The following is a 10,324-nucleotide window of genomic DNA, read 5'->3' as shown; positions in this document are numbered from 1 at the left end:
TGAAAATAGATTGGGTTGAACGTACTTGTTCCTCGTAATCCCGAGTATTGTGTGATGGCCTTCATTAATCTCCCGCGTGAATACTTGTCATCCGTTAAAGAAACATAACTTGATTCGCCACACGAATTTCATAAATAATTCGATTGAAAAAGAATTTGGACAGAAGTAATTTCTTTTCCTTTCTCGAATGTTCATGTGATGGTTGCACTTAACCTACCGTTTGGACATTCGTCAATCAACCAAAAAATACATCCAACACATCAAACTCTTTTCTCGCCGCGGCGTGATCAAAAATTCTTTTTCAAGAGAAAGATATTTTGTCTCGAGACGATGGAAAACAACACCTCGTCCCCATATGTAAGACTGAGCCAGCGACGTTTTCCCGTGAATGTTGATATGTAAAAATTCATTATATGTGATGCAAACGTTCTCTCCTCTCACCCGTTTTGGGTAAGCAATATTTTTTGTCGACTGTAACAAAATAGTTTTTGCTAAAATCGATCAACAAACAAACATTTTCTACCAAGAACTACGTAACCTTGAGTTCTTCATTGCACCCGAAAATACGTATGAGCAAGATTCAAAGGCTCGTCAAACACCCTAATAAAAAATAAACATTTTAGTCATATTCTTTTCCCCTTTTAAATAACTTGTTAGTACCTTAGGATTGGCATTAATTTTGTAAAACAAATAATGTAATCACCTCTGTTGTTTTAATATGTTGGGTTGAAGAAGTTCAACATCTGGACCAACATGTCATGTAGGATGTCACAACATCGTGACTGTGACATCGCGCCTGTGTATAAAACTGAATTAGTTAATTCTGTTATATGTTAACTGATTCAATATTCTGGGGTTAGTTAGAATCCTATGTGGCGTTATTTGTGGAGGTCTTGAAGACTCAATCAGAATATTTGGTGAATATACAGTTTCTAAATATGGAGATATATATGGAGATATTTTAGGAACTAAAAGATTGAAGACCTTGATTGTAGCAGAAGTTTTCTGCTGGCTTTGTAACAGCAAAGGAGAAGTTTGCTGCGATTTCTGAAGGCCCAAATCCAGTTGGGTGTTTAGGTTATAAATAGCAGATTGTAACCTAGGTTTTGGAAGCCTCAAAGAATGTAAAATTAGGGGTGTGTGTGCGGTAAACCTCCCAACCTGTGGGAAGGTTACCATGTGTTTCTCAGTGCTAGAAAGCATGAGAGTATTTGTAACTCAAAGCCTGTAGGTAAGAGTTGTTATTGTCTTGAACGAAGTTGTGAAGCAAGTTGAAGTTGTTTAGCATTACATTGTAACTGTAGTGATAGGAACGGAAACTGGAGGTTTCTATCTAGGAGTTCCTAGGTATAGATTGCATTGGGTAGGGATTAAGTGAAGAGTTGTAAACGGGGAGTTTAACTCTGAATTAATACTACTAATAGTGGATCTTCTTCCTGGCTTGGTATGCCCCCAGAGTAGGTGATGTTGTACCGAACTGGGTTAACAATTCCGTGTGTTTTTACCTTCTGCACGTTATAATCCTGTCTATTATAACTTAGTATTTAACTCAGTCTGTTTATCAAGGGAATAACAGACCTGGCATAAAGCCTATTGTCTGAATGTCAAACTGGATGTTGTGACATTTATTTCTGCCAGCTGATACTGAAGTATAGACCGGTTGGTCTTTTACAGTACAACATTTAGTACAGTATGTTTTCAGGAAAATAACAGACCTAGCATATGGCCTATGTTCTGGACGTCAAACTGAATGTTGTGACATTTATTCCTGACAACATATGCTAAAATGTAGGATGGTTAGTTTTTCTGTTTCAGTATTTTTCTCAGGCTATTTTTCAGGGATCCAACAGCTGAGCTAAAATCCAGGAAACTAACAACTGAGCTACAATTAATGAACCTAACAAACAGCCTATTTGTTAGCACCCTAATATGTGGAAATTAGGTTAACTTGCTTAACCTTAATTTTAGGAAATACAAGTACAAGGCCAGCAAACTGTAATGCTGTAACAGGTGATGTTCAAATCAATGTTGAGACATCATGCTGATAACTGTGCAGGCTCAACAGAAGTAAGTGCTATGTTTGATCTCTGTTGTGTCTTTGTACCAGATGGACAGAACTGGGTGTTCTTCCAGTCTATGGTGATATAGTAGCAGATGTCGTGACATCTGTGAATGTGTGCATATTAGCAATGGGTTTTAATTTGTGTAACTGTCTTGCTGTATTAGTAACAATGTTGGATCAGATGTCATGACTTGGAGTAGAACATCTGAACTCTGACTACACCAGAATTTCAATTGGTATCAGAGCAGGCATCCTGTTCTGTTTCTGGATGAGATCCATGGGTGATACTTTCTGGTATCTTACAAGGAGTTATGTTAGTACCGATGTTGGAATCTGTGGAAGGTTTTATGATTTCCCTGAATGGTCCCTTGAAGTAGGTGGATGGACTATTCATGACAGGAACTGTGTGTACCTGTCTCTGGAGGTTGGCAATTGGCCTTTGTGTGGGACAGCTGTGCTAGTATTGAATCATATTCAAACTTGGTATGTTCTTGGAGGCTGATCTGGTGAAGTGTGTGTTCATAGGTTGAGTTGTATTATGATTTCCGCTGCATAATACCTGGCAAAACTCAAACTCTAATGTAGTTTCCCCTCATTTGGATGAAAGGCTGCTGTATTCAAGTTTTCATCATAATCTACTGAAGATGTCAAAGATACTTGAGTCTCCTCAAGTCCACTCATCATGACGTTCTCACTTCAGGATGGTAAGAATCACCGGATCATTGATTCTTTTACTCTCTTGGGTAGTGTATATGAAGACCTTGAAGACTTTCAAGGAGGGTTTGTTCCAAGGAGGTGGAACTAATGTTCTATGTGATGTTAGAACATGTTGTTCAACAAGTATGCAGCTAATGGTTGAAGAGCAGATGTTTTTAGGTGTCAAACAAAGGGATACTTTTGTTTGGAACCTACTCCTGACCTGGAAGAGGAGACATCTGTGTGTGCTAAGTTGACAAGGGTAGGGTCAACTGTGTGTGTGCTCAAGAAGGTCACTTTTAAAAGTCTGATCTCTAGAAGTGGAGCTGGTTGAGATGTGACATTGTGCAATTTCCTGCTGTTTGTCTTATTCCTGTAGATTGATCAGGGTTGGATGGTTGTTCCCTGAAGTACTATGTTGTGTTGGAAGACAAGTCCCCTGGATGGTAGAAGTCAATAATGGGGTAACCTAATTGCTATTTCATTTAAGAGGATTGGGACCATGAATCTTGTTATTCAAACACCACGCTCAGAAGTGGCAGTTCTTTCAAGGAGTGAGAATATGAAGATTCAGAGGTTGGTTGAGGTAGTATGCTCTGGCAATGCATATCTACTATTGACTGGTGTTTTTTTTGTACTTATGGTCAGCTAGAGTCTGATTGGTGTGATTGGAGTATGTATAGGTATAACTCATAGAGTTAGTTGCCACTGGTAGGGATGGTGTATGTCATGTTGAGACATTTGTGTACAATGCATGGATATTGGTGTGGAGTTTCCATGATTGTTAATTTGAGGGGGAGTTTTGGTTAACCTCCTCACGTTTGGTCAGCCTAGGGTCTGGTTAGCTGTTGACCTGTGTCACATGGGTTCTGGTTGTTGTGTGACACATCTGCAAGGAAGGATTCATCTCTCGCATTCCTAAGGGTGAATCTAATCTGGAAAGATTCTCAAAACTGTTGAGGTGCTTGCAAACAGAAGATGTTGACACAAGAAGAGTATTCTCGAAGTATTCTTATGGTGGAAGTATCTGAAAGGATAATTGGGAAAGGATTTAAGATCAATGTCTACTTATGCCAAGTACAAGTATTTAATTGATTATCCTTGGAGCTCAAGATAACTGATGTTCTTAAAGATGTTGGAACATCCCTTCTTCAAGACCCTGTGCAGAATCACAGGAAGGATAGTACATTGGTTTATGATCTATCTCTTTGGTGGCAGCAAAAGCATATGATCTCTGAAAAGGTTTCCTGGCAAGGAACATGTTCAGCCTTGGTGTGTACAAGATGAAGAAGACATCATAGTCTTGATGATGGTTACTTGGATTAGTTTATTTCTGATCTAGGTAAGGAAGTGCATTGGCTAATGCACACTGTGGAGTCAAGAACAAGTGGCAGCATTCTTGACATCAAGGAAACAACCTTGCTTTAGGAAGTGAAATCCTTGGTATAGCTGAAGGGTTAGTCTCTAACTGGTCCTTCTGAAGACTCATGCATCAGAGTGTCTGATGTCTTTGGAGAAGAAGCAGGGATTCATCAAGGTGTGAGCTTGGATGACTTAACTGCAAACCTGCAGGATGGAGGTTGTTTACTCAAACTTGGTTCCACAATCAAGTCTATGAGAGCGTTGAACTCTTGTTCTGTGAAGGGAGGAAGTTCTTTCAAGTGGCAGAAGAAGGAGCTGAATTCAACAGCTAGATGTTAAAACACAATGTTGTGACATTTGGTTCAACATCAGAATCTTAGTTGGTGAAGTGACACATCAACTTAAGATAGAAGGGTCTATAGAGTTGTAGATTGGGTACTTCGAAAAGATCGTTCTCATTGCAGTTCTTTGGAGGTGCTAGATGGAGATGTCACTACTGTGGTAGATTTGGTCATATAAAAGCCTTCTGCTACAGGTTGCATGGTTATCCTAACCAAACCCCTCATGTCAGACCTAAGCATAAGGCATCTAAGCATAATGCCCCCATCAAGAAACGACAATGGGTTGCTAGGTTAGCTCACACAACTCTAAGGGCGTTTACCAGAGAAGACTGATACTTTGATAGTGGCTGCTCAAGACATATGAGTGGTATGGAGAATTTATTGGTGGATCTACAACCTCACACTACCAGTTATGTGACCTTTGGTGATGGTGCTAAAGGAAAAATCAAAGGTGTTGGTAAGCTGGACAGCTCTGGAGTTCCAGAACTGAATAATGTGTTGTTAGTAAAAGGACTAACTGCTAATCTCATCAGCATAAGCCAGCTGTGTGATCAAGGTTTCTATGTTCAATCCACTAAGGAATTATGTGTTGTGACTAATGGAGATAATCAGGAGGTTATGAGAGGATCCAGGTCCAAAGATAACTGCTATCTATGGGAACCTAACGTCTCAAACTACTCCTCAATTTGCTCCTCAGCCAAGGAAGAACAGGAGGTGAAGCTGTGGCATAGACGTCTTGGTCATCTTCATTTAAGGGGAATGAAAAAGATCATATCCAAGGAAGCAGTTAGAGGAATTCCAAAGCTGCTTATTGATGAAGGCAGAGTCTGTGGAGAATGCCAGGTTGGCAAGCAAACCAAGATGTCACATCCTAAGCTGGGACATCCTACAACATCCAAAACTCTGGAACTGTTGTACATGGACTTAATAGGACCTATGCAGGTTGAAAGTCTGGATGGAGAAGATGTTACATGTTCATGTCTTATAGACTCTAAGTTTTGTTTAACGTGTAGCGTGAAGTTCAAGTCTCACTTGGAAGGTCAGAATATCTTTGGGAGAAGTCTGATAAACGTGGAGAGGTCAAAAAGTGGCATTTGATTTTTTCATATGAGGATTCATGAAGGAGGTAATCAACCAGTGGCAATTGGTCTATCCCAGAAGTGAGTTCGAAAAATCAAGATAATCAACATATAGCAGCTGATTATTCTTGAGGAAAGCCTGAGACAAATTACTTTTGTGCAGAAAAGTAGTAAGTTGAAGACAAAAGGAGGTGTTTTCTATTCATCTCTTGGAACTTGTGGTAGGAGTTCTAAGCTATCTGTGGAAGATTATCTCTTGTAATGGGATGAGAATGTATATGTCCCAATTTGTGTCTGGTTTCTTTTGGATCAAGCTAGTGGCTCAGTGATATCTGAAGATTATCAGATGGTGTTCTTTGTTATGCTGTGAAGGATGTCCTAACTTATGTTAGAACATTTTGTGAAGTGGTTTTTCTGTTCTGGTTAGAAGAGAGATTGACACAGAGTGTGGATGTGTTCAGCCAAGAAGGTTGAACAGAGGGTGTGCTCTTGAAGACATGAAGATGCGTCTTATGTTTTCCATTCATCAAGTGGTCTGGGTTCTCTTTGAATCAGGAAGTATGTGAAGGTCCAACTTTGGGGTGTTGGATATGTTCATGTGTGATCTCCAAGTTTCAAGAGGAGAGTGGGTTGATCATGACAAGGGGAGTTCTGTCTTTGCGCTGCAAGAAATCATCAAGCTTGTGGTCTATGTGTTCTCAGATAACAAGGTATGGCACCTTGTTAATTATTGGGATGATGTGGTGTGTGTCAAGGCTGAGTGAGCAGAAGAATGTCTGACCGGATGTCATGACATTGCCTTGGACAATATTGGTATTTCCTTCTGAAACTTACAGTCATAAGGAAATATGGATGTGGTGTGTCTCATTATGATATATTAGAATGAGCCTGTGTGTTACAGTTGTGTGGTACAGGGGGAGTAACCATCTACTGTTGTTTGTGATTTTGGTTGTAGTGGTGCTAGATGTCAAGCTACCACTGGAGGTAAGAAAATGGTTTTAGAAATGGTGATAGGGAGAATACATGAAGAATACAGACAAAAGCCGTGTTGAATGTTAAGACATCGCTTGCAACGTGTCTGACAGCATATATGGAATAGTCTACATGCATTGGAACTGTTGTTTCTGAAAAGAAACAGTCAAGAGTTATAAAAGGTATTCAAAGATAGTCTGGGATATTGTTGGTGATTCTCTGACTGATTCTCAGCAAATATTTATGGATCTTAACCAAGTATTTACTCCTGCCGTTAATTCCTAAGCACGGTCTGGCCTATTTAAAGGATGTATCAGCACTCCTTTTCTCACAAGAGCGACATTCCATTCCCTCTAAACCATGGGGTTTGTTAAGATTTGGGCATACTGCGCCTGGATCTGGTTTTGTGAAGGTTTCATTTATAAATGTTTAGCTAAAAAGGGGGAGAGAAACATTGTCCTGAGGATGTACCAGAAGCAAGTAAAATGTGGTAGCAAGCAGAAGTTGGTTTCAGGCACAAAAGTCACTAACTGGGTATATCACTTGTGACTTGTGATCTGAGTTAAGAGGACAGTTGTGTCTTGTGATCTGAGTTACATTATCTATGTTCTCAGCATTACATATTCTTCAGGAAGCTCTAGGGTTGAGGGGAAGGGTTGTGATGCAGCTGATTCTTGTACAACTTCTTCTTCATGTACACCAAAGTTGGTGTTGGTGATGGTGCTGACAATGACAAAGAGGAAGTGCAGACCCATATTGGGATGTGGTGTCTAGTGTAATGTTTATTTGTTTTAGCTAAAATTTGCCAAAGGGGGAGATTGTTAGTACCTTAGGATTGACATTAATTTTGTAAAACAAATAATGTAATTACCTTTGTTGTTTTAATATGTTGGGTTGAAGAAGTTCAACATCTGGACCAACATGTCATGTAGGATGTCACAACATCGTGACTGTGACATCGCGCTTGTGTATAAAACTGAATTAGTTAATTCTGTTATATGTTAACTGATTCAATATTCTGGGGTTAGTTAGAATCCTATGTGGCGTTATTTGTGGAGGTCTTGAAGACTCAATCAGAATATTTGGTGAATATACAGTTTCTAAATATGGAGATATATATGGAGATATTTTAGGAACTAAAAGATTGAAGACCTTGATTGTAGCAGAAGTTTTATGCTGGTTTTGTAACAGCAAAGGAGAAGTTTGCTGCGATTTCTGAAGGCCCAAATCCAGTTGGGTGTTTAGGTTATAAATAGCAGATTGTAACCTAGGTTTTGGAAGCCTCAAAGAATGTAAAATTAGGGGTGTGTGTGCGGTAAACCTCCCAACCTGTGGGAAGGTTACCATGTGTTTCTCAGTGCTAGAAAGCATGAGAGTATTTGTAACTCAAAGCCTGTAGGTAAGAGTTGTTATTGTCTTGAACGAAATTGTGAAGCAAGTTGAAGTTGTTTAGCATTACATTGTAACTGTAGTGATAGGAATGGAAACTGGAGGTTTCTATCTAGGAGTTCCTAGGTATAGATTGCATTGGGTAGGGATTAAGTGAAGAGTTGTAAACGGGGGAGTTTAACTCTGAATTAATACTGCTGATAGTGGATCTTCTTCCTGGCTTGGTATGCCCCCAGAGTAGGTGATGTTGTACCGAACTGGGTTAACAATTCCGTGTGTTTTTACCTTCTGCACGTTATAATCATGTCTGTTATAACTCAGTATTTTATTCAGTCTATTTATCAAGGGAATAACAGACCTGGCATAAAGCCTACTGTCTGAATGTCAAACTGGATGTTGTGACATTTATTTCTGCCAGCTGATACTGAAGTATAGATTGGTTGGTCTTTTACAGTACAACATTTAGTACAGTCTGTTTTCAGAAAAATAACAGACCTAGCATATGGCCTATGTTCTGGACGTCAAACTGAATGTTGTGACATTTATTCCTGACAGCATATGTTAAAATGTAGGATGGTTAGTTTTTCTGTTTCAGTATTTTTCTCAGGCTATTTTTCAGGGATCCAACAGCTGAGCTAAAATCCAGGAAACTAACAACTGAGCTACAATTAATGAACCTAACAAACAACCTATTTGTTAGCACCCTAATATGTGGAAATTAGGTTAACTTGCTTAACCTTAATTTTAGGAAATACAAGTACAAGGCCAGCAAACTGTAATGCTGTAACAGGTGATGTTCAAATCAATGTTGAGACATCATGCTGATAACTGTGCAGGCTCAACAGAAGTAAGTGCTATGTTTGATCTTTGCTGTGTCTTTGTACCAGATGGACAGAACTGGGTGTTCTTCCAGTCTATGGTGATATAGTAGCAGATGTCGTGACATCTGTGAATGTGTGCATATTAGCACTGGGTTTTAATTTGTGTAACTGTCTTGCTGTATTAGTAACAATGTTGGATCAGATGTCATGACTTGGAGTAGAACATCTGAACTCTGACTACACCAGAATTTCATAACTCGCAAAAGCGAATATTTTAAAAGTTAACACTAACGCACAATTAACTAAATGGTTCCACTACTTACAACAGATGTGAGACAAATTGCAGATATATTCACGAAGGACATTCCATTATAACTTTTAGACGACTTTAGAATTATTAGGGATACATTCCATTATAACCTTTATTGTAAATAATTACTAAATATTTTGTTTAGAATTATTAGGGATACATTCGATTTTATATATATATATATATATATATATATATATATATATATATATATATATATATATATATATATATATATATATATATATATATATATATATATATATATACTCTCTCCGTTTCTTTTTAAATGTCACTTTTTTACTTTTTACACATACCAAGGAAGCTAATCATTATTGTTACTTTTCAAATAATAATTCCTCTTTTACCTATAATACCTTTAATTATTTATTACATTCACTTTACTTTTTCTCTCTCTGCAATCATTATATAGGGGTAATTTTGACAAAATAGCAATTAATAATACCTTGAACTTTGCAAGTGACAATTAAAAAAAAAAAAATTTTTTTACAAAAAAGTGACACTTATAAAGGAACAGAGGGAGTATATATATATAAAGTGAAAAAGGCACTATCAATATTCATCTATCTTTCAATTATCATCTTATTCAAAAAAAAAAAAATGAGTTTCTTAAAACACACTGAACATAAATTCAACGCATCCTCAATTAATACAAAACAGACGAGGAAAATCTTCCACCATTTATGTCTTGTTTCTTTGTTTTTGTCTTGTACAAATTTTGATGTCCCCTTAGCATCCACTTCGGTTTCCGCTCCAAGTTACTCTAATACAAAAGCCTGTCCAAACAACTATGTAGAACTCTAATAGTTCATTCAAGCTTCGAATATCACAAAATCCAACCGTTTTTAATTAAGTTTATTCCTCATTGACACTTGTGCATAATACGAATATTTGACACCAACTTATTCTTAATTTTTGTCACCAACTTATTGTTCGTATTAGCCTATGTATGTGCTTTGTTGTTCATGGTGTTAATAATAATATAAGTTGTTATTATTATTTACTACCTTATCATCATTTAGGACGGCAAAATAGCTGTTCAATTGTATCATTTTATCACAAGTAAATTTTGTAATCAAATAATGGAATCTAAAATTACCGCAGTTAGTAAATGTCGCATTCACGCAATTAAGATATTTATAATCATTACATCGAGATTAGACGATTCAAATATAATAAAAATATGATTTTTAAAATAATAAAATATTCTAATTTTAAATATGAACGGTGTGATTTTTAAATATGATTTCTAGTTGGAATATATTAATTAA

The sequence above is a fragment of the Lathyrus oleraceus genome, chromosome 1 (genome assembly GCF_024323335.1).
Source record: "Lathyrus oleraceus cultivar Zhongwan6 chromosome 1, CAAS_Psat_ZW6_1.0, whole genome shotgun sequence".
NCBI classification, from domain to species: Eukaryota; Viridiplantae; Streptophyta; class Magnoliopsida; order Fabales; family Fabaceae; genus Lathyrus; species Lathyrus oleraceus.
Note: the sequence above shows the minus strand (reverse complement) of the source record.